Source organism: Phyllobates terribilis, unplaced genomic scaffold (genome assembly GCF_046119375.1).
Source record: "Phyllobates terribilis strain yellow unplaced genomic scaffold, ASM4611937v1 Scaffold_10__3_contigs__length_209671492, whole genome shotgun sequence".
NCBI lineage: Eukaryota > Metazoa > Chordata > Amphibia > Anura > Dendrobatidae > Phyllobates > Phyllobates terribilis.
In genome coordinates this window covers 119,937,344-119,962,799 of record NW_027362770.1, presented here as the reverse complement: position 1 = coordinate 119,962,799, position 25,456 = coordinate 119,937,344, and positions in this window count along the sequence as shown.

Sequence of the window (25,456 nt, the reverse complement as noted above, 5' to 3'; positions counted from 1 at the left end):
TCTGCCCGCTGCTCCGGCAGTCCTGTCCTGCCCTGCTTCTGCCCGCTGCTCCGGCAGTCCTGTCCTGCCCTGCTTCTGCCCGCTGCTCCGGCAGTCCTGTCCTGCCCTGCTTCTGCCCGCTGCTCCGGCAGTCCTGTCCTGCCCTGCTTCTGCCCGCTGCTCCGGCAGTCCTGTCCTGCCCTGCTTCTGCCCGCTGCTCCGGCAGTCCTGTCCTGCCCTGCTTGTGCTCGCTGCTCCGGCAGTCCTGTCCTGCCCTGCTTGTGCTCGCTGCTCCTGCAGCCCCGTCCTGCTCTGTTCTTGCCCACCGCTTCGGGCGTTCCCTCTCTGCTGTGGTTGTCTACCGCATCTGCGGTTCTGTGACCCAGTCTGTACTGGGTCTTAACCTTTCTGTGCTCCAGCCCGTCCTTTCGGCCAGTACCTCCCTGCCTGCATACTCGCCTGTATCCACCCATCTGCATACCTGCCGTGTTTGCTTATATCCACCAGTCTGTGCCAGCCTAACCTGCCTGTTCCTGAGTCCCAGTGTGTACTGGGTCCTATCCCGCCTGTGTTCCTACCTGCTAGTGCCTCCCTGTCTGCACTCTAGCTGTGCTTGCCTTTACCCCCCTGCCTGCATACCCGCCTGCCTGCATACCAGTCGTGCCTGCCTATACCCTCCAGTCTGTGTGCCAGCCTACCAGCCTGTTCCTGTATTTCCCTGTGTGGGTCAACAGCCGTGTCCGGGGTCTGTCCTGGAGTAGCACCTGGTCCCTCTGCTCGGTTCCTCCTTGGTGCACTGGCGTCGTATGCCGTCGTGCGACCCTGGTCGGATCGGGTGAATACTTAGTCACGCCCCTCCAGGCATTCACTCTCCGGCACGGTCCAGTGGAATCACTACCAATCACACGCACACGCCGCTTAGCCCGGGCGTGTGCATAACAGCATGCTCAGGCCATGGTTCCCGTTGAGCCCCACGGCCTTGGCCTCTGAGAAGTTTTCCAGCGAATATATGCATTAAAATAAATAAATAAATTTTTTTTCCCTTAGCTGAGTTCCAGGCGAATTACGCACCGTCCAGATGGATCTATCAGCTCTCGTTCCTGCGGATCCGCCACGTTACTATGGGGATCCAAGACAGTGTCGTGCATTTGTGGAGCAATGCATGCTACACTTTAAGGCCTACCCTCTTTATTTTCCTTCCGATTGGGCTAAAGTGGCCTTTATGATGTCTTACCTGGCGGGTGATGCCTTGGAATGGATCAACCCCCTATATGAAACACAGGATCCGATCCTCCGGGACCTAATGGCCTTCCTGGTGGCCTTTCTAATGGTCTTCGATGATCCTAACCCGGAGGCTCCTGCTGAAGCTTCACTTCCCAATATCCCGGAGCAGCCCCAATGGGTAATGTGTGTGGGTAGCGCAATAGTCCTCCAGCCCAATGAGACTACTGCCCACCCAGAATCCTCTCAGGGTGACTACGCTTTCCGGAATGCTTCTCTCAACCTCAAGAGGCAGTCCAGACGTGCTAGACTTAGAGGCAAGCCGTCACGCCAGGGCCTGTCCTGCCTGAGACCTCCTGACCCCAACCTTGAAGTCCCTACTGAAGCTTCATCTCCCTGTATCCCGGAGAAACCCCAATGGGTAGTGTGCGTGGGTAGTGCACCAGTTCTCCTGCCCGAAGAGACTTCTGCCCATCCAGACTCCACACAGGAGAACTTCCTGCACCCGGCATCAGATGCTTCTCTCTCTTTAACCGGTGTGCATGTCCAAGGATGCTCCAAAGCTGTGGTTACCTCTGAGTCTGTGCACCTCTACTACCTGGCGGAGGATCCCCTGTTGCCTCCTGAATCCTCCGGGATACCACTCGATGACAAATGGAGAGAGACTTCGCTACACCCGGTACTCAATACTTTGTCCGCTTCGTCCTGTGAGCCTGACAATGGGTACCCCAAAGTGGTAGTTACCTCCGAGTCTCTACACCCCTCCGACCAGGCGGAGGATCTCCAGTTGTCTCCAGAATCCTTCGGGGTGCCACCTGGTGGTGAATGGACAGAGACTTTCCTATACTCTGTACCTGATACCTCGCTCGCTTCGTCCAGTGAGTCCAACCTAGTGTACTCCGAAGCAGAGGTTACTCCTGAGTCTCTACACCCCTCCGACCAGGCGGAGGACCTCCAGTTGTGTTCAGAATCCTTCGGGGTGCCACCTGGTGGTGAATGGACAGAGACTTTCCTATATCCTGTACCTGATACCTCGCTCGCTTCGTCCAGTGAGTCCAACCTAGTGTACTCCGAAGCAGAGGTTACTCCCGAGTCTCTACACCCCTCCGACCAGGCGGAGGACCTCCAGTTGTGTTCAGAACCCTTCGGGGTGCCACCTGGTGGTGAATGGACAGAGACTTTCCTATACTCGGTACCCGATACCTCGCCTGCTTCCTCCAGTGAGTCCGACCTAGTGTACTCTGAAGCAGTTGTTTTCTCTGAGCCTCTGCACTCTTCTGACCCGGCGGAGGACCTCCAGTTGTTTCCTGAATCCTCCGGGGTACCACCAGATAACAAAGAGACAGTGACTTTTCCTCATTATGTACCTGATAACCCGTCTATTTTTTCCCGTGAGCTTGACAAGATGTACCTTGAAGCAGAGATTACCCTCAAGTCTCTGTCCCCCTCCAACCCAGTGAACGACTGGTCCTCGAATTCCCTGCGGAAGATTCTGGCAGGCCTGAAGAAGAGGGGGCGTAAGGGGGGAGGTACTGTAACATACCTGGCGGCGTCCTTGCATGGTGGTCCATCTCCCACTGTGCAAGAGAGCGCACTTGATCTCCTGTCCAGAATGTCTCTCTGGCTTCCCTCCATGCTGTCTGTTTGTGTCTGTTTCTGCTGCTTAAGGGCGGCGCCCGATCACTTCCTGCCTTTTGTACCTGCTGTGGGTCACACCCCTTGTGCGTCCTCAGCCTATTGCTGTCTGTCACTTGGTATATAGCTCAGCAGCTCCCTTCTATCCCTGCCTGAGCATAAGTGTTTCTTTCAGTGTGTGCTTGCACTCTGAAGGTGCCAGGTCCCGTTCTGTGTTCTCTTTTCTGCCTATCCTGGAGGCTGTATTTCCAGGCCTGTCTGAACACGCTCCTAGCCTGTTCCTCCTGCCTTCTAGGGGCCGATTACCTAGACCTGTTCCTGTATCTTGTCTGACCTGTCTGAACACGCTCCTAGCCTGTTCCTCCTGCCTTCTAGGGGCCGATTACCTAGACCTGTTCCTGTATCTTGTCTGACCTGTCTGTACACGCTCCTTGCCTGTTCGTCCTGCCTCTCTGGGGGCCGTATTCCCAGACCCGCTCCTGTATCCCGCTGCAGTGTCGGTCTCCTCCGTACACTCAGTTCCAGTCTGAACTCTCTCCTATCCTTTACCTGTTTTGCCTCTATGTCCGTTCCCTTCCTTTTTCTGCAGAGTCTGTACTCGTACCTAACTCCTGCTTGTTGTCTCTGTACTCCCGTTTGTGAGTTTGTGGTCCACTCGCTACTTCACTGCAAGTACCCTGTGGGTGTCTGGCTCTGCCTTTCCCTTCCTGTCTGTTCCGTGTGAACAGAGCCCTGTCCCCCCTACTCAGCCTAGCCTGCTCTGACTCCTTTGCTCGCTGCTCCGGCAGTCCTGTCCTGCCCTGCTTCTGCCCGCTGCTTCGGCAGTCCTGTCCTGCCCTGCTTCTGCCCGCTGCTCCGGCAGTCCTGTCCTGCCCTGCTTCTGCCCGCTGCTCCGGCAGTCCTGTCCTGCCCTGCTTCTGCCCGCTGCTCCGGCAGTCCTGTCCTGCCCTGCCTCTGCCCGCTGCTCCGGCAGTCCTGTCCTGCCCTGCTTCTGCCCGCTGCTCCGGCAGTCCTGTCCTGCCCTGCTTCTGCCCGCTGCTCCGGCAGTCCTGTCCTGCCCTGCTTCTGCCCGCTGCTCCGGCAGTCCTGTCCTGCCCTGCTTCTGCCCGCTGCTCCGGCAGTCCTGTCCTGCCCTGCTTCTGCCCGCTGCTCCGGCAGTCCTGTCCTGCCCTGCTTCTGCCCGCTGCTCCGGCAGTCCTGTCCTGCCCTGCTTGTGCTCGCTGCTCCGGCAGTCCTGTCCTGCCCTGCTTGTGCTCGCTGCTCCTGCAGCCCCGTCCTGCTCTGTTCTTGCCCACCGCTTCGGGCGTTCCCTCTCTGCTGTGGTTGTCTACCGCATCTGCGGTTCTGTGACCCAGTCTGTACTGGGTCTTAACCTTTCTGTGCTCCAGCCCGTCCTTTCGGCCAGTACCTCCCTGCCTGCATACTCGCCTGTATCCACCCATCTGCATACCTGCCGTGTTTGCTTATATCCACCAGTCTGTGCCAGCCTAACCTGCCTGTTCCTGAGTCCCAGTGTGTACTGGGTCCTGTCCCGCCTGTGTTCCTACCTGCTAGTGCCTCCCTGTCTGCACTCTAGCTGTGCTTGCCTTTACCCCCCTGCCTGCATACCCGCCTGCCTGCATACCAGTCGTGCCTGCCTATACCCTCCAGTCTGTGTGCCAGCCTACCAGCCTGTTCCTGTATTTCCCTGTGTGGGTCAACAGCCGTGTCCGGGGTCTGTCCTGGAGTAGCACCTGGTCCCTCTGCTCGGTTCCTCCTTGGTGCACTGGCGTCGTATGCCGTCGTGCGACCCTGGTCGGATCGGGTGAATACTTAGTCACGCCCCTCCAGGCATTCACTCTCCGGCACGGTCCAGTGGAATCACTACCAATCACACGCACACGCTGCTTAGCCCGGGCGTGTGCATAACAATATGTGTATATATATATATATATATATATACAGTACCTACAAGTAGTATTCAACCCCCTGCAGATTTAGCTGGTTTGATAAGATGCAAATAAGTTAGAGCCTTCAAACTGCAAACGAGAGTAGGTTTTATGAACAGAAGCATAAATTTTACAAACCAAAAAGTTATGTTGCTCAGTTGAATTTTATTAAATTTTAAACATAAAAGTGTGGGTCAATTATTATACAACCCCTATGTTTAATATTTTGTGGAATAACCCTTGTTTGCAATTACAGCTAATAATCGTCTTTTATAAGACCTGATCAGGCCGGCACAGGTCTGTGGAGTTATCTTGGCCCACTCCTCCATGCAGATCTTCTCCAAGTTATCTAGGTTCTTTGGGTGTCTCATGTGGACTTTATTCTTGAGCTCCTTCCACAAGTTTTCAATTGGGTTAAGGTCAGGAGACTGACTAGGCCACTCCAACACCTTGACTTTTTCCCTCTTGAACCAGGCCTTGGTTTTCTTGGCTGTGTGCTTTGGGTCGTTGTCTTGTTGAAAGATGAAATTACGACCCATCTTAAGATCCTTGATGGAGGAGCGGAGGTTCTTGGCCAAAATCTCCAGGTAGGCCGTGCTATCCATCTTCCCATGGATGCGGACCAGATGGCCAGGCCCCTTGGCTGAGAAACAGCCCCACAGCATGATGCTGTCACCACCATGCTTGACTGTAGGGATGGTATTCTTGGGGTCGTATGCAGTGCCATCCAGTCTCCAAACGTCACGTGTGTGGTTGGCACCAAAGATCTCGATCTTGGTCTCATCAGACCATAGAACCTTGAACCAGTCTGTCTCAGAGTCCTCCAAGTGATCATGAGCAAACTGTAGACGAGCCTTGAAATGACGCTTTGAAAGTAAAGGTACCTTACGGGCTCGTCTGGAACGGAGACCATTGCGGTGGAGTACGTTACTTATGGTATTGACTGAAACCAATGTCCCCACTGCCATGAGATCTTCCTGGAGCTCCTTCCTTGTTGTCCTTGGGTTAGCCTTGACTCTTCGGACAAGCCTGGCCTTGGCACGGGAGGACACTTTCAAAGGCTGTCCAGGCCGTGGAAGGCTAACAGTAGTTCCATAAGCCTTCCACTTACGGATGATGCTCCCAACAGTGGAGACAGGTAGGCCCAACTCCTTGGAAAGGGTTTTGTACCCCTTGCCAGCCTTGTGACCCTCCACGATCTTGTCTCTGATGGCCTTGGAATGCTCCTTTGTCTTTCCCATGTTGACCATGTCTGAGTGCTGTTCACAAGTTTGGGGATGGTCTTAAATAGTCAGAAAAGGCTGGCAAAAGAGATCTTTAATCCACACATGTGAAGCTCATTATTCTTGGTGCCTGAATTACTTCTTAATACTTTAGGGGGACCAAACAGAATTCTTGTGGTTTGAGGGGTTGAATAATAAATGACACTCTGAATTAACTTTTAACGTTTTAAAAAAAAAAAAATAAATAAACAAAACAAAATTTGCTGCAGTGCATTTCCCACTTCCAGGCTGATCTACAGTACAAATGTCACAATGCCAAGTTAATTCCGCATGTGTCAACCAGCTAAATCTGCAGGGGGTTGAATACTACTTGTAGGCACTGTATATATATATATATATATATATATATATATATACTGTATATGTTGTGAAATACCTATACTAACAGGACGCTCAATGGACCCTCTTATGCTGTATCATGCACTGCAGTCTGCCACATACACTGCCTGCCTGCCTAACCCCTGCTATCACCACTGAATATATGCAGCTGGATTAGTCCTCAGAAGGACTGTTAGTTCGGTGGGATATATAGATATATATATTTATATGTTGTGGAATACCTATGCTAACTATGAAGAAGCAAATCTCTCCCTGACGCAGCAGCAGCTCTCCCTACTCTGCCTGATTCCGCAGTAGACTGTGACGAGCATGGTGGCGCCAGGTCTCATATAGACCTGATGACGCAGTGCGGCCAGCCAATCTCTTTAATGCACACAACCAACATGGCTACGGCATTACAGTGCATGGCAGGCAATCCCTGCTTGTTGATTGGCTCTCTAAAGCGCGCCAAACATGCAGAGAGGGGACCCGAGTTCCTGCCCGAGCAACCCGGAAATACTCGCCGTTTTCGTCGAGCACAGTGATGCTTGGGCGAGTACCGAGCAGTGGCAAGCATGTTCGCTCATCACTACTCTTAATATATTGCAGTCATCATATTATACAGCACTATGTACTTACAGTTGCTCATTTTGCCTTTCTACCCAGCTAATTCTTCTCTTTTCTATGCTCTACGTAGAAACAGAAGGGTTCTTGTCCCTTCATTTATCATTCCCTTCACTCCTGACCCAGCTGCTCCCTCCTCCCCCCTCCTTCCAGGGACTTTGCAGCAACTCATGACTCATACAAGGGAAAATTGACTTCATATTTCTACATAGAGCTTAGAAGGATTCAGCTAGTCAGTTTTTAAACACGTGATGTCATAGACCCATTGGAAAAGAGAAGAATTAGCTGGGTAGAAGAGCAGAATAAGCAATTGTAAGTACACAGTGCTGTATAATATCATGACTGCAATATATTAAGAATATAAAAATTTTGATGGGAGGAGTGCTTCTTTAATAAAATTGTTACAAGTAAAGTATCAGTTGCAGGGGTGTTTCCATCTGGGGAATTTATGGCTCCTGGACCGGACATGTGTTTTGGCAATTTTAAGGATTCTCATAGAAATGAATGCAATTTTTCGAGAAGGATGACAGCAGGTGACAGAAGTGGAGCGGCGTCCTTCTTCCATTTATGACATATCCTTTTCATGCATCTGTTCATTTGTGTTCTGTTGTCAGCAGAACCGAGATCTGCAGAAATATCCAACATTCATAGGCATAGCTTAAAGTTCCTGGGTCCTATAGAAAAATCTGTAACATTGTCCCTCACATACAATATATCATTTCAAATTCTAGTGTCTTGTTAGGGCATGTTCACATAACATATTTTGTGAAGGAGTCCAAGCACATTTTGCATGGAATCTCTGTGAATTCCAGCTCTTATCGATCTCAATTAGTGATAAGTGAGCGTGTTCGTTTAACCCTTTCACCGAGCACACTCGGATGCTTCCTGGGTATCTTCGGCGTGCTTGTATATTATGCTTCAGTCCCTGCATCTGCATGATTTATGACTGTTTCACAGCCTAAACATATGTGAGGATTCCGTAACAAACAAGCAATCCCAGAATGTGTTTAGGAAGACCCTGAGCGGGCTCTATGAAAAACGAGCACGCTCGCTCATCACTAATCTCAATAGAATTCCAAGCCATAATTTACATGTTACAATATTTTTCATGGGCAGATATACAACTGGTGTCACAGATAAAAAAAAATAAAGAAGTGTTCAAAAATCCATAACAAACAACAAGGTATAATGCAAAGTAAGTATAAGAAAATAAATCACAAGATAAAGAGAATTTATATAATATATTCGTCCATACAATAGATGCAATTCCACACATTAGTCAAAGGGTTTTTTTTGGTTTCGGAAAACTCTTCTTCCTTGAGGGCAGTTTGTTTTAAAAAAATAAACTGCGCTTTACTCACCCTCCCAGGTTCCAGTGCTGCGGCTGCTTCCAGTATCTTCTACTGTCTGCAGCGCTGACGTCACATTGAGAGCGCTGCAGCCAGTAACTGACGGTATAAGCGGCTCAAAGCCACTAAGCTCACTGATTGGCTATGAGGTCAGTGCTGCAGAAGTAACAGATTGGACAGCTGGGGAGACTCCGTGTCGGACCTTGGGAGAGTAACTAAAGAACAGTTTGTTTTTTAAAGAAATTGCAGCTGGTTGCAGGGGTTGTCCAAAACTGGAAAAATCCTTTAAGCATAGTTAATACCAGATTTTGGTCCAGATTATTATGAAAAATTTTACCCATGACTCTTCATATGAAGAGACCATCCCCAGGGCACTCGAAAGTAACATAACAATCAATAAACCTGTGTTAATCTGCTTTGCCCCTCAATTATCCAGCGCTTCCAGCAGTTTTGAGACGTCAAGCGGCAATTGCTGAGGTGTTCGAAAAGGTTCAATTAGAGGAATTTTCCAGATAACGACATCTTATGTATCTGTAAACTCTTATGAGTTGGAGCCAGAATTGCGGAGCATTAGGTTTATACTTCCATCCTCTCCTGTAGTGATGATGATTGAGGGACATGCGGCGTGATATAAGACAATATAAGTGGTTTTAGTGTCAGCAATCTTCAGAATACCCATCACATAATACATTTAAGCTTCTGTCATTGCTACAGGACCTCTATATTTATTTCCAAAAGGCAGCACAAAATGTTTTCTCTTTTCAGGAAATGATACCTATGACGGCATGGATTGTCCTAGCAACAATTCAGTATGATTTGCAGGAAGACACAAAATAATTACGGTTAGTTCCTGACACCAGTTATCATTTGTGCATTTTCTAGATCTACATCATCGATTTTCAGCTTCAGTCCTCAAGAATTCCCATCGCTTCGTCATGCAGTAACAATACTAGATATGAACAAAACGTTATGAACTTCCCTGCTCCATTGTCGTACGTAGCCACTGGACTAGGACAGTTCTCACTTGCACTATCAATTCTCTGCTCGGCACCCTGGTCTCCTTTGCTAGGCCACCGTGACATCATGGGTCCCCCACAGTTCCCCAGTCAGTATGGGAGCCCTCATTCTGTGTGAGGGGTTGTGGGGACCCTCATTCTGTGTCAGGGGCTTTGGGGATTCTTATAGTGAGTAGGGGGCTGTGGGGGCCCTTATACTAAGTTTGGAGCCCCCATACTATGTGAGGAGCTGTGGGGGCCCTCATACTGTGTAGGGCTGTGGGGGGCCCTCATAATGAGTGGGGACATCATACTGACAGGTACAAAACTGCATGTGTGGAGTGAAACTATGTCGGAGGGAATCACTGTGGGGATACCATACTCAATGTGTGGGTGGGGGCATTTTTTCAGAATTATACTCTAAAATGGACACAAAACGGATATGGGTGGTGAGAACACTAAGGAGCTTCAATAGGAATATACTGTATATACATTTTTTTGCGGGGGGATTAGAAATTTTGCTAAGGGGCCCTGTCTTTTCTGTGTACACCACTGGACCTGTTTTCTTTTTTTCATGAATCTCCTGACAATACCTTTGAAACATTGCCACAAATGGTTTATGAAACCCTGATGAGGCGCCGTTAGTCATGTTTCTCCGTATGAGCAAAAACTTTAATAAATCAATCCTTTCTCTAATTGGGCTAAATCCAAGATGCACCTTTCACTTTAACCAATAACCCCATCATTTTGCACCTATCACTGGATAATGCTCAATGCCTTGACTACATTTTTCAAGCTGTTGATATTAGGGTTTCTTGGTTAAAGAAACCTTCTGCATGGCTACCCTTCCAGTGATTTGTGAATGCAAATCTTATATCATCTAAGGTAATGGAGCAAACAAATTATTGGTGACTTAAATAAATGTTATCCCATTTGGCTTCCCCATGCCATGCAAAGGTTTAACTTGAAGCTCAGGGACCCTGGGGAAAGTTTGCCCCAGGGTGCTTAATATCATTTATACATGGTAGGGGATAAATAGTAGAACCCTATATCTGGATGAAGTAAAAAATGCTCACTTGTGATTAGTTAACTAGGCTTAGAACGCTTTTGGATGTCCATGTGCTTGCCTGTGCTCCCATGTGCTGCAGAGATATCAGTGCTAGCAGGCAGGCAGGGTATATAGCAGACTGCAGTGCACATAGCAAGAGGGTCCGTTCCAGTTCTGTCTGCTGCTGGTGCTTTTACACATATTTGTAGAAATAGGCCAAGGAATCAGGGGCCAGGAATAATTATTTTTTTTATCTTAATCCTGATTATTTGCTAAAAAGCAATCCAGATAACACCATTTATCTGCGCCATTTGCTTGTTGGCACTGTAGAATGCAGCCAGGTCCTTTCCATATTACAGCGCTAAAAATCCAGCTATTTAAAACTGTGGTTTGTCCGTCACACGGATCACATATAATTGCGCTGAAAATCATGCCATTTCTGGCCTCCATTGAAAATGTGTTGCAGTGTGTCAGTGAACTGATTGACACGAGGTCGGCGCTGTTAAAAATAGTTACCTACAGGCCAGCTATTTAAAACTGTGGTTTGTCCGTCACACGGATCACATATAATTGCTCTGAAAATATTGCCATTTCTGGCCTTCATTAAAATTTTGTTTGTGTGTCAGTGAAGCTATTGACACCAGTTTGCTGTTAAAAATAGTTACCTACAGGCCATCTATTTAAAACTGTGGTTTGTTCGTCACACGGATCACATGTAAGTTCGCTCCAAATTCAGACATTTGTAGTGAGCATGGAAGATATTGTCCTCCATTTAAAATGGGCAAGGCATGTTGCAAGGGACGGGGAACTGGACGTGATGGTGATGCTGCATGCAGAGGCTGAGGCCGCGGGCAAGCTGAAATTGTGCCACAACAAACACCCACATCCTCTCGCTCGACCTTCCTGTCCCATTTAATAGGGGACCGCAGAACAACACTATTGAACACAGAGCAGTGTGAAAAGGTTATCGGTTGGATAGCAGATAATGCTTCCACCACCACCACAACCCTGTCTTCCACATGCTCAAGTCTCATTTGGGGGTATGGACTGCATATTCCTCACCCTGATCCTACTTCCTCCCACCATGCCAAGTGCCCAGGGACAACTGATCTCACACTTGGACACTCCAAAGAGCTGTCCACTTTTCCATTTATAGTTTTGGGCCTCTCTCCCGGTCCACTTGAAGTGGGGCAAGAGGAGATCGCATGTAGCGATACCCAAATATTTGAGCAGGCATGGTCATACGAAGCTGACGGTTGGAAAGTGTCACAAGAGGTGGATGATGTTGAGACACAATTGTCAGAAAGTCAGGAGGAGGACCAGGGTGTGGAAGTGCAAGACGGGGTTGTGGATGATATAGTAACTGACTGAACCTGGCAGGAGGACATGCAGAGAGAGGACAGCAGCACACAGGGGAAGGGAGGCAGAGCACCCCAATAGGCAGGAAGAAGCAGTGTGGTGGCTGCAGACAGAAGGTGGGCAACCATTCCCCATAACACCAACACGACAGAAGATGCCAGTACAACTGTTAGGTCTTCCCGAGTCTGGTTGTTTTATAAAGACTCTGCCGATAACCCCAAAAAGGCCATTTGCACCACCTGCCTGGCCAGCATCAGCAGGGTTGGCAAAATGACCAGCCTGACCACCTCCAGCATGATCAGGCACATGGCAGCAAAACACCCGACTTTGTGGGCCGAACCCCAGGGTCGAGGCACTGTGTCTGCAGGTGGCACCATTGCTTCTTCCGCTGTTGTGCATGCAAGCCAATCCCCTGTCCATGGTGCATGCAAAGATGCCTCCTGCCTTGCACCTGTCGTTGCACACACTCAACTAGCACAATCAGTAAGCACATCCTTTTCCCAGCGCAGCGTTCAGTTGTCCATACCCCAGTCCTTGGAACGCATGCACAAATACACAGCCAATGCCCCACAGATCACACTACTAAATTCCCATGTTTCGCGACTGCTTGCGCTCGAAATGTTGCCTTTTAGGCTCGTGGAGACGGAAGCATTCCGCAACCTGATGGTGGCGGCTGTTCCTCGGTACTCGGTCCCTAGCCACCACTATTTCTCCCGGTGTGCCATCCCCGCATTACACATGCACGTGTCCCACAACATTAGCCATGCCCTTAAAAATGCAGTTACAAGGAAAGTCCATCTAACCACGGACACGTGGACAAGTGCTTATGGGCAGGAACGGTACATCTTGCTGACGGCACACTGAGTTAACATAGTGGAAGCCGGGACCCAGTCGGACCTTGGGACAGAATACATCCTCCCGACGCCGAGGATTGCGGGCCCTAGGTCAATCAGCTTTGTCCCCATAGTCTACAGCTCCTGCACATCATCCTCTTAAGCCTCATCCTCCTTTTTATCCTCCATATCCGAAATGACCACATCAGTCATAAGCTGAAAGCACTGCAGCACTGCCTCGGCCAAGCGGCAACAGGCTGTGCTGAAGCTAATATGCTTAGGTGACAAACCGCACAATGCTGAAGAGTTGTGGACAGCTCTGAAAGAGCAGGCAGATCTGTGGCTGACACCGCTGAACCTACAGCCAGGCATGGTCATGTGTGACAATGGCCAGAACCTGGTGGCGGCTCTGAGGCGAGGCGAGCTCACACACGTACCATGCCTGGCCCATGTGCTTAACCTCGTGGTTCAGCGGTTTCTCAATAGCTACCTGGAGCTGCCGGATCTACTTGTAAAAGTACGCCGCCTGTATGCGCATTTTAGAAAGTCAGCTACAGCTTCCTCTGCCCTTGCTGTGCTTCAGCAGCGTTTGCAGCTTCCGGCTCACAGACTGGTGTGTCATGTCCCCACGCGTTGGAACTCTACACTGCAGATGTTGGGAAGGATTTGTGAGCAGCAGAGGGCAGTTGTTGACTACCAGCATAAAGAAGGCCGTCAGTATTCAGTTCAGATTCCACACATAAGACCTCAGGAGTAGACATGGATGTCAGACATCTGTATCATCCCCCAAAACTTTGAGGACTCGACCAAGATGGTGAGCGGCGATGACACCATAATTAGCATCACCATCCCGCTTCTCTGTCTTCTGAAATGGTCTCTTATCACAATCAAACAGGATGCATTGCAGGCGGAGAACGATGAGATGGAGCAAGGAACCATGCAGAGTGATTACACACAGCCCAGCCTCATCTGATCCCAACGTGGATTGGGTGACAATAAGGAAGAGGAGGAGGATGAAGAACAGGAGCTAGTTTCATGTGCTATAGACGGTACTACCTGCACAACTGTCATACCGTCTGCTCAGCGAGGATGGCCTGAGGACAGGGAGGAGGAGGAGTAGGAGGAGAGCATAGTCAGTCATCCTCTTGGTGAGGACACAGAAGTCTTGCCTGTTAGCAGACTGTCACGCATGGCTGAGTTTATGTTATGCTGCCTTTCCCATGACCCTTGCGTTCTCAAAGTTTTGGGTGACAGTCATTACTGGTTGGTGACACTTCTAGACCCATGCTACAAGAAGAAATTCATATCTCTTATTACTGAGGCTGACAGGTCTACAAAAATGGGGCAGTACCAGAAGGCCCTTGTTGCTGAACTATTAAAAAAATTCCCATCTGAAAACGCTGGCGGCAGAGGTCACAGTTTGCTGGACAACCAAGGAGTACAGCCAAGAGAGACACAACTCCAATCCAGCAGAGGCAGGGGAACACTGTCAAAGTTCTGGGAGAGTTTTCTCAGTCCCTCCCATCGCAAAGGCCCTCAGGCGCAGGGTACTCTCACAAGGAGTGCAAAATTTGGAAAGATGCTGAGGGAGTACCTTGACGACCGTACCAACGTCCTCCGTGATTCCTCCGTGCCTTATAATTATTGGGTATCCAAGCTAGACACGTGGAATGAACTGACTCTCTACGTCTTGGAGGTCCTGGCCTGCCCTGCCGCTAGCGTTTTATCAGAGCAGGTTTTTAGTGCCGCTGGTGGAATTATACCTGATAAGCGCATCCGCCTGTCAACTGAAAATGCTGACAGGCTGACTCTAATAAAAATGTGCTTGATTGGGCCAGACTTCTCAACACCACTGAATGATAGCAGCGTAACATAAACTCAAATCCAGTATCTTTTTTGGGGAGGTGTATTCCCATGCACCTTTTCACACCCACACATGGGTATACGCTTTCTGATTTTGGCTATTTGCTCTAGTCCGCCTCCTTCTCCTCATCCCCATTCTCCACTACCATATCACCAGGGTGACCATGGTCCATGATGCAACACCAACATAATTTTTTTAAAGGGTGTTTATGATGCCCTTAAAAAAATTTTTATACAGTATGTTCATGTATACCCCCTAGGGGTAAATGTTTGTCAGCCCATACACTTAGTGCATGGGCATTACAAGTATAGGAGACCCGCTCCTTTCTAATGGGAACATTTTTTATGAGGCCCTTCTCCACGTCTTTTCCAAAGTGCATTGGAGTGCCTGCCAATTTTTGGCAGCCCTTGCATTCACTCCATAGGAAAACACTATGGGAGACCCACTTCCTAATAAGGGGAACATTTTTTCAGGAGGCAGTCTGACCTCCACGTCTCTTCCAAGGGGCATTGGTGTGCCTCCAAATTTTTGGCAACCCTTGCATGTACTGCATAGGCAAAAACAATGGGAGACCAACTTCCTAATAATGGGAACATTTTTTTTTCAGGAGGCCCTCCTCTATGTCTCTAACAAGGGGCATTGGAGTAGGTCCAAATTTTTGGCAGCCCTTGCATTCACTGCATAGGCAAACAGTATGGGAGACCCACTTCCTAATAATGGGAACATTGTTTTCAGGAGGCCCTGAAATAGAGGATGTTAGTCTTAAATCAGTTGTAGAATGTACGGCACGGGAAGAGTGATAGACAGAAACGAGGGATGTGACATAGGGCAGTGCAGAACTGTGGAGAGCTTTGTGGGTAAGAGAGATAAGTTTATATTGTATTCTGTAGTGAATGGGCAACCAGTGCAATCACTGACACAGGGTAGAGACCCTGGCTGCTGCATACAGGACAGATTGGAGAGGAGAGAGTTTTATTAGAGGGAGACCGATTAGAAGAGAGTTGCAGTAGTCCAGACGAGAGTGAATAAGAGCGACAGTAAGAGTTTTTGCAGTTTCAAAGGTGAGAAAAGGTCAGATTCTGGAGATGTTTTTAAAGTGCAGGTGACATGAGTGAGTGAGTGATTGTATATAGGGAATAAAGGAAAGTTCTGTGTCAAATATGACCCCAAGATAGCAAGCTTGCTGCTTGGGAGTTATGGTTGCACCACCCAAGGAAACTGCAAAGTTGGTGAAGGTTAGTGGAGGGAGGAAACACAAAAAGGTCAGTTTTGGAGAGATTCAGTTTAAGATAGAGGGAGGACATGATGTTAGAGACAGCAGAAAGACAATAACTGGTATTTTGTATTAGAGTGGGGATGATGTCAGGTGAAGAGGTGTATAGTTGGGTATCATCAGCATAGAGATGATGCTGGAAACCAAATCTGCTGATGGTTTGTCCAATAGGGGTGGTATATAAGGAGAAGAGGGGGGGACCTAGGACTAATCCTTGAGGAACCATGATAGTAAGGGGAAGATTAGAGGAAGAAGAGCCAGCAAAAGATACAGTGAGAGAGCAGTCAGAGAGATAGGAGGAGAACCAGGAGTGAATGATGTCCTTGAGGCTTATAGAGCAGAGCATAGTGAGGAGAAGTTGGTGATCCACAGTGTCTAATGCAGCAGGGAGATCAAGGAGAAAAAAACAAGTCGTGACCATTGGATTTTGCTGTTAGTAGGTCATTAGAGACGTTAGTTAGAGCAGTTTCAGTAGAGTGTGAATAGCAGAAACCAGATTGTAAAGGGTTGAGAAGAGAGTTATTTGAGAGATAGCGGATGAGACAGGAGTGGATCAACTGTTCCAGGAGTTTAGAGATGAAAGGAAGATTAGAGACCGGTCTGTAGTTAGCAGCGCATGACACTGGTATTGTCGATGATCCGTTTAACCAAACCATCTAATATTAATACCCATCTTCCCATGAAACTCCTTTACTTAACTAAAATAAGACCAAAACACCATATACTTTGGGAAAAACTGGCCACAGCAGCCTTTATTTAAACAAAATTACATAGATAAGTAATTAAATTAACACACAATGGTAGGAGGGTCCTTGAAGCTCCAAAGATCTGGTGATTAACATAAACCAACAATTAACACCAACTTGCCCCCAGCCGATACCCACTAGCTCGAGAGCACCACAACCCAACATGGGTTCCAAAAATTACTTCCACTTCCCGGGCTCCGACATTCCCTGCCGTGAGACCCCCAAAACCAGATCAGCAATCAACGCTTTCCAATTAAGGATTCCATACCCAAATGGACCCCTTATACCAATTTAAAACCAACTTCAAGGACCCCCAACCGCCAAGAGCCACAGTGACCCAAAACCAAACTAAAACCCCTTAACCAAATACGAACCTTAGGGCAGGCGGGAGGGACAACTCACCACCCTTGTGAGTGGGAAAATGTGACGCCCCTCCCCTCCCTGGCACTTAAACCCCCCGTTAAACCCCTCCCAATGCTAATAGCCTTAGCCACTCCCTCCAACCCATTGTCATGCAGGACTGCGTCCAAGCCTGCGGGGAGGGGGCGGCTGTACTCCGGCCTGTCCTGTTCTGGTCGGATTATCATGGCATGTTTGAATGAAAAGGGAAAGATACCAAACAAAGAGAGAGGTTAAATATTTTAGTTAGATGGGTAGTGAAAGCTGGGGAAAGGGTCTAAAGATGTGAGGGAATAGGGTCACTGTTGAAGGTTGTAGGGAGAGAAGAAGCGAGGATTCTGGTCACTTCTTCTTCTGTGTCAGGCTCGAAGATGGAACCTGAGGTGCTGGAGGGAAGAAGATTCGGGCTCTGAGAGGATTGTGCAAAGATGTCTTGATGGATATGATTGATTTTTTGTAGGAAATAAGTGGCCAGATCGTCAGCGCTTAGGTTGATGACAAGGGTCTGTACTTTAGGGCTCAGGAGGGAGTGGAAGGTAATTTTGGATTGTTGGCTAAAGATGTGAAGAGGGTGGTGAAGTAGACTTGTTTAGCCAGATGGAGAGCAGAGTTATAAGTTTTGAGCATGAACTTATAGTGGATGAAGTCTTCTGTTGAAAGTGATTTTCTGCACAGAGGCTCAGCACACCATGATCTGCGCTGGAGAAAATGTGTTTACGGCATGTGCCAGGGCTGCCCTCTATGCTGGGTCATTCTGCTTGTAGCAGGTGCTGCTTCATCCAGGACGCTCTCCAATGTATTGTTATAGTGTGACAATGATGAGTCTGGACAGGAGAGGGAGTAGATGGAAGCTAAAGATAACTGTAGATTGTTCATAAGCTGCTGGGTATTTATGGCACGTAGATTTCTGTGTGTGTGGTAAGTGGGGGTGTCTTGGGTGTGAGACCATTCTTGACAGGGAAGGAAAGAAGGTTGTGGTCAGAGAGTGGGAGGGGGAGTTAGTAAAGTCATGCAGCAAGCAGAGTCATGAGAAGATCAGGTCCAGAGTATTCCCGTCTTCATGTGTAGGAGTGTTAGTAAGCTGTGAGATGCCAAAGGAGAAAGTTAGAGAAAGAAGATGAGAGGTGGGGTGAGCGGATCATCAATGGGGATGTTAAAATACCCCATGATGAGATTGGGAATATCACAGGATAGGAAGTGTGGAAGCCAAATGGCAAAGTGATCCAGAAACTGATGGGTGGAGCTTGGAGGGCGATACACAACCACCACTCGCAGGGAGAAGGGTTTGAAGAGTCTAATGGTGTGGACTTTGAAGAAAGGAAACATAAGTGTTGGAACCAGGGGGATATGACCTGGAAAGCATACCACATAAGGTAAACTTGGGTCTGATTTTTGTAGTCCACACTCTAATACTGGTATTTTATGAGATAGTAGGGTGATCACTGAGCCCCCTGGAGCACCAGAACCCCTCATCGTGATGTTAAGATCAAATTGTGCTGTGTTTTCTTATGCTAAAACAAAATATATAAAAAGTTTAAAAACCTACTTTTGGTAAAAGCTTGTAGTTTTAACTAACGGTATAAAAGCAAATAAGAAAACAGACAAAAGTGAATGTAAAAGTGTGTGGTGACAATAATAATACAAATCAGTAAAAAAGAAACATTCAAAATGTACTTCTGTTTTTTTTTTTTGCTTTAAAGCTTATTGTTTTAAACTAAAAGTGTAAAAGACAATAAAAAGCAAACATAATTGAATGTAAAAGTATGTGGTGACGATAATAATAGGAGTCATGATTATATGTATCAAATAGCTTTAGAAGTTTGCCAGTGTAAGGTGAAAAGTTTTGACAACTTTCTAACTAACTTTACAGAACTGCAGATGTCTACATGCATACAGGTTAACAATTATTATTTTTTTTTTACTGGTGATGTTTTTTCTATGTTAGTTAACTCTTCAGTGGCAGGAAGGATCTGCAATTCTTTGTGATCTCCCAGAAGGCTCCTGAGTCACACATAGTGACATAAATTTGTATACGTGAGACAATAGCCCATTTCCAAGTCGATCTGACTTGCATCCTGCCAGATACAGGAATCCCCATCCCTGATTCATTCTCGGTGACCTCTTGCCCATGCGACTGTTTTCCTTAGACAATTGCATCAAGGAGTTCATGTCACTTGACTCAAGGAACAATCAAACAAGATGACCTCCTTAGAATGTACATACACATATGGTAAGTAGTTAAGATCACATTGCAGGCATCTTCAAAGGCAAAAGAGGTCACTGGTCACTCACCATAAATTCTAAATTAAAGGTATGGGTATATTTACAGTAATAATATGGAGAAAAGGATGTTAGAAGAAAGAACACAAGGTAGTGCCATAGATTCCTTTAAACATATGAAGCAATCATCACAGAGTTAAAAACCATTTTAGTAATCAGTGTGTATGGACTATTGAATAAAGGGCAGTATTCCATTACAGTCCTGTTACAGTATGTGGTCCTTAGCTCTGCTCTCACTTCCCAACTAGTGTTTTTTTACACTGGCACTTATTTCATTTATTTCTGAGTTAGCAATGTGGCTCCTTAAGTCACACCCAGCCTATAAAAATTGATATGTGTGGCCACTAAGAATTACTGTTGTGGATAACTGAGCAGAATCATTCATCTAATGACTTTTTATATCTAACGTAGGTCTTGCATTTGAGATTAAAGAAGTCTTAAAAAAAAACCTGAACTGGCTGCATTTTTCCTTTTTTTAACTCCTCTGCAGCCATCCTTGTATTTTGTTTTGTTTACATCCTAAACTTCCTGTTTGACCTCTCACCAAATCCTCCTCATAATTTCAAATCTCTAAGTTTTGAGTATTTTTAAGTTTTAACATAGCCATGAAGCATGTTATGCATTTCTACATGTGTATAATGTCAAAACCACCATGAGCACATGAGTGTGGCACTAGAGCCACCATGAGTACATGAATGCAGCACTAGAACCACCATCAGTACAGAAATACATCACCAAAACCACTGTCAGTACATGAATGTAGCTCCAGAACCACTGTGATTACTTCAATGCAGCCAGAAAACCACCATCAGTACATGAATGCTGCAAAAGAACCATTGTTAGTACGTGAATGCTGCATGATAACCAGCGTCAGTATATGACCATTGTTTGTAAATGAATGCAGCACCAGAACTACTATCAGTACATGAATGCAGCACAACAACCACCTTTAGTACATGAATGCTGCATGAGAACCACCACAGTACATGAATGCAGCACCAGAACCACCGTTTGTAAATGAATGCAGCACTAGAACCTCTGTCAGTAGATGAATACAGCACCAGTACTACCGGTATCACACTTTCCCTGCTCTGCATACTCTGATACTGTGCCTTCGCATCAACACCTCTATACAATAAAAATCCCTATAATCTTCGGCTCTGTAAGGCATTTACCTTGCAAACGAAGGGAAAAATCCAGCTTCCACGATATAAAATCATTTTTTCTTTATTGTGTCCATTTAAAAAGGTATTGGTAGTGACCAAACATATATGATGTGTGCAGGAATGAAAGGTACAAGTGAGAAACAACTGAGTCTAAGAGCATGTAAGGTGCTCGAAACGTGTTCAGTTGTTTCTCATTTGTACCTTCCGTTCATGTACACATCCGCCTTAAAACATTCTATCTCTCTCATTATTCTGGCATTTGGCAAATATTAAAAATGATGGTAATCCTAATTGACAAAAAACGGGAAAGGTTTATTCTGATTTCATGTCAGATGTTGAGAAAAAACATGCGTATGTGTCATTTTATATAGTGTATATAAACTTCTGGTTTCAACTGTATGTTTGGTCACTGCCAATGCCTTTTTAAATGGACACAATAAAGAAAAAATGATTTTATATCGTGGAAGCTGAATTTTTCTCTTTGTTTGCAAGTTGTGCATTACGTCTAGCAGAGACGGTTTTCCGTGCTTCATCCCATGAATTAGATGGGATCACTATCAAGGGTGAGTTGAAAAAAAACTTTCTTTCTACATGTAAGGCATTTACCTTTCCTTCTTTGGCAACAGGGTGACAATGGCAGTTGAGTGATTGTGACAGTAAGTGGAGGACTCAGCAGGGTGACAGTCTCAGCAGGGTGAAGACCTCTGACCAGTTATGGATGGCTACATTTGTACATGATTGGAACCACCTTTAGTACATGAATGTAGAGGAGAGGAGCGGAGCAGTCAGGAATTGATGAGGTGCGTAGAGCAGGGCTGCCTGAGACTTTGCAGTGATGTAGAATTGTAGTTCTAATGATGACTCAGGCAGGGAAAAGAGACTTCCTGCTTTTGCAAAGAGTTTAGAAGTATTCAGCTAATCTGTTTTTAATCACGTGATGTTATAGACCTAATGGAAAAGAGAAGAATTAACTGGTTAGAAGGGCAAAATAAGCAATTGTAAGTACACATTACTCACTTTATTTCGGACTCTTTAGGTCTAGGGTTCACTTTACTTGGTCCTGATATTGTGCAGTCGTGCCTGGTACTAAAGAGGAGCTAGATGATTAAGAAATACAATCCCAAACAGCTCATATTATTTTTCTGCCACTGGGGACAATAAATCAGAAGTAGTTGGAGAAATTCTGAAAAGTTCCTTTGAATCTGAGAGTTGTTCTTAAATTAAAAGCATCTCAGATATGTTGATGAAGCTGAATGTAATTGGTACTTTATGCGGTGTGGTGCTTACAAACAAGTCAAAACCTTCGGGGACCAGCAATTTTGAAGGGTTATTAACCCAATCATATTGATGTAATATATTATATATTAAACTTTTTTTTTTGTTTATCCAATATTCTAATTAACGAGTTCCCATAATTGAGCTCTGCAGTCAAGCAAAATGGTTGACAAACTAAGCCCCGCTAGCTCGAAACGGCGCGCATAAAAATAATGTCAGTGGAAGGCTCAGATTTGTTTTTAAAAGTAATTAAGTCTACCCCTCTTTCATGAGCCTAGCTCCTAAAGCAGATTAGAACACAAAGAACAGTGACAGAAGACTGCACATTACTTTAAGTTAATTAATCCAAACATTTTTTTTTTTTTCCATTTAAAGATGGGAAAAGCAGAAGCTTCAGAACGTTTCAGACAGGAGATTTTCAACGTTCAAGCGCAGTAAAGTGTTAAACAGAAGGATTAAAATGCAGCGGTAATGAGCTCTATCCTTGTATGCCTGGGAAACATCCAATAATTGTATGAAACAAAAAGCAGGAGTTGTTTGATTTACTCATGGTCAGATTATTAATTAACTGAGTGGCTAAAAGGCATTCTTATAATCCAGGACTCCTTGTCAGATGCCGCAAATTCGAGCAGTCATTTTTTTGGCTTTAAAAAGTAAACATGGTCATTATAACATCTTAAACTTATTATTTTCTTGGTAACAAGGTGCTTGGCTCTTTCATGGTGTACTATACTGTTTATGCCTATTTATGTGAGATAAGCTAATGCATTATGTCTAAGGTGGGGGAGAAAAGAAAGCGTGAAGTCTTTCTCTTAAAGATCAGAAGTTTCTTCTAAAAGAGGTCATCTAGATTGGAATGGTTAAGAATATAATGATCTGATCACAAGAATCCTTCCAGGACTTTCTCCATCTTGCCGTGAAATCTGCAAATATCATCGATTAAAATAGCTAGTAACAAGGAAAATGAAACATTACACATTCAGTAGTTATTCTCTTAAAGTTTTCCCAAAATCTAAAGTTATACCCTAATCACAGAATTGTTAAAAAATCACTCCCATCAAAATTTTTACCCTCTTAATGCAGTTGAAACTAGAGGTTTACATACACTATATAAAAAGACACATACATTTTTTCTCAATATCTGACATGAAATCAGAATAAACCTTTCCTGTTTTAGGTCAATTAGGATTACCATAATTTTAAATTTTTTGCCAAATGCCAGAATAATGAGAGAGAGAGAATGTTTTAAGGCATTTTTATTACTTACTGCAAAGTCAAAAGTTTACATACATTTCATTAGTATTTGGTACCATTGCCCTTAAACTGAATGACTTGGGTCAAACGTTTGGATTATCCTTCCACAAGTTTCTCACAATAGTTGGTCGGTATTTGGGCTCATTCCTTCTGACAAAACTGGTGTAACTGATCCAGGTTTGTAGGTCGCCTTGCTCGCACCTGCCTTTTCAGCTTTGTCCATAAATTTTCAATAGGATTGAGGTCAGGGCTTTGTGATGGCCACACCAAAACATTGACTTTGTTATTCTTAAGCCAGTTTGTTACTATTTTGGCAGTATGATTCGGGTCATTGTTCATTTGGAAGACCCATTTCCGCCAAAGCTTTAACTTCCTGACTGATGTCTTGAGATGTTGCTTCAATATTGCCACATAATCTTCTTTTCTCATGATGCCATCTATTTTGTGAAGTGCACCAGTCCCTCCTGCAGCAAAACAACCCCACAACATGATTCTGCCACCCCCGAGTTTCACAGTTGGGATGGTGTTCTTAGGCTTCCAAGCTTCTCCCTTTTTCCTCTAAACGTAACGATGGTCATTATGCCCCAAAAGTTCAATTTTAGTTTCATCAGACCACAGGACATGTCTCCAGAAATTAAGGTCTTTGTTCCTGTGTGCATTTTCAAACATTAATCTGGCTTTTTTATGTTTCTTTTGGAGTAATGGCTTCTTCGTGGCAGAGTGGCCTTTCAGCCCATGTTGATACAGTACTCGTTTCACTGTGGATATTGACACGATCTTACCAGCTTCCGCCGTCATCTTCACAAGGTCTTTTGTTTTTGTGCTTGGGTTGATATGCACATGTCGGGCCGAAGCACGTTCATCTCTGGGATACAGCACCCGTCTCCTTCCTGAGCAGTATGATGGCTGGACATTCTTATTAGTATTTGCGTATAATTGTTTGTACAGATGAACGAGGCACCTTCAGGTATCTTGAAATTGTACCCAAGGATGAGCCAGACTTGTGCAAGTCCACAATTCTCTTCCTGATATCTTGGCTGATTTCTTTAGACTTTTCCATGATGCTACACAAGGAAGCAGTGTGTTTCAGGTGTGCATTAAAATACATCCACAGTTGTGTCTCTAATTAACTCAGATGTTGCCAAAAAACCTATTAGAAGCTTCCAACCACATGACATCATCATATGGCAGTCCAGAATTGTTTAAAGGCATAATAATCTTAGTGTACGTAAACTTTTGACTTTGCGGTAAGTAATAAAAATGCCTTAAAACGTTCTCTCTATCTCAGTATTCTGGCATTTGGCAAATATTAAAAATTATAGTAATCCTAATTGATCTAAAACAGGAAAGGTTTATTCTGATTTCATGTCAGATATTGAAAAAAACATGCATATGTGTCTTTTTATATAGTGTATGTAAACTTCTGGTTTCAACTGTATATTGCAGTCATCATATTATATAATACTGTGTACTTACAATTGCACATTTTTCCTTTCTACCCAGCTAATTCTTCTCTTTTCAATTAGGTTTATGACATCACGTGATTAAAAACTGGCTAGCTGAATCCTTCTAAGCTCTATGTAGAAACAGGAGTTCATCCTTTTCAACCTGTCACTAACAACTGGTGTTTTCCCCTCATGCTTCAAACATGCCTCGATCATACCCTTCCTCAAAAAGCCCTCCCTTGACCCATCCTCTGTGTCTAGCTGTCACCCCATATAACTTCTCACCTATGCCTCAAAACTACTGGAACAACATGTCCATCTTGAACTGTCCTCCCACGAACAATACGTCCATCTTGAACTGTCCTCTCACCTCTCCTCCTGCTCCCTCTTTGACAGCTTACAATCTGGCTTCCGACCGCATGATTCCACTAAAACTGCTCTGACTAAAGTCACCAATGACCTGCTAACTGCCAAATCTAAGTGACATTACTTTGTCCTCTGCTTTAGACACAGTGGACCAATCCCTTTTACTAGGGATTCTCTCATTTCTTGGCATCACAGACTTGGCCCTATCTTGGATCTCTTCATATCTAACAGACCGGACATTCAGCATCTCCCACTCACACACCACCTCCTCATCTTGCCTCCTATCTGTCGGTGTCCCCAAGGTTCAGTTCTAGGACCCCTGCTCTTCTCCATCTACATCTTCAGCCTGGGGCAGCTCATAAGAGTCCCATGGCTTTCAGTATCATCTCTATGCTGATGACAAACAGATCTACCTCTCTGGACCCGATATCACTTCCTTTGTTCTACAATCTGCTAGATTTCTAAAACTTAACATGGACAAAACAGAATTCATATTTTTTTTCCCATCTCACTCAATTCCCCTAACAGATCTATCCATCAAAGTCAATGGCTGCTCACTTTCCACAGTCCCGCAAGCTTGCTGCCTTGGGGTAACCCTCGACTCTAATCTCCCCTTCAAAGCACATATCCAAGCCCTTTCCACTTCCTGCTGACTTCAACTCAAAAATATTTCCCAGATCCGTACATTCCTTAATCAAGAATCTGCAAACAAAAACCCTAGTGCATGCCTTCATCATCTCTCGCCTCGACTATGGTAACCTCTTTGCTCTGTGCCCTCCCTTTTAACACTCTAGCACCCCTCCAATCTATCTTAAA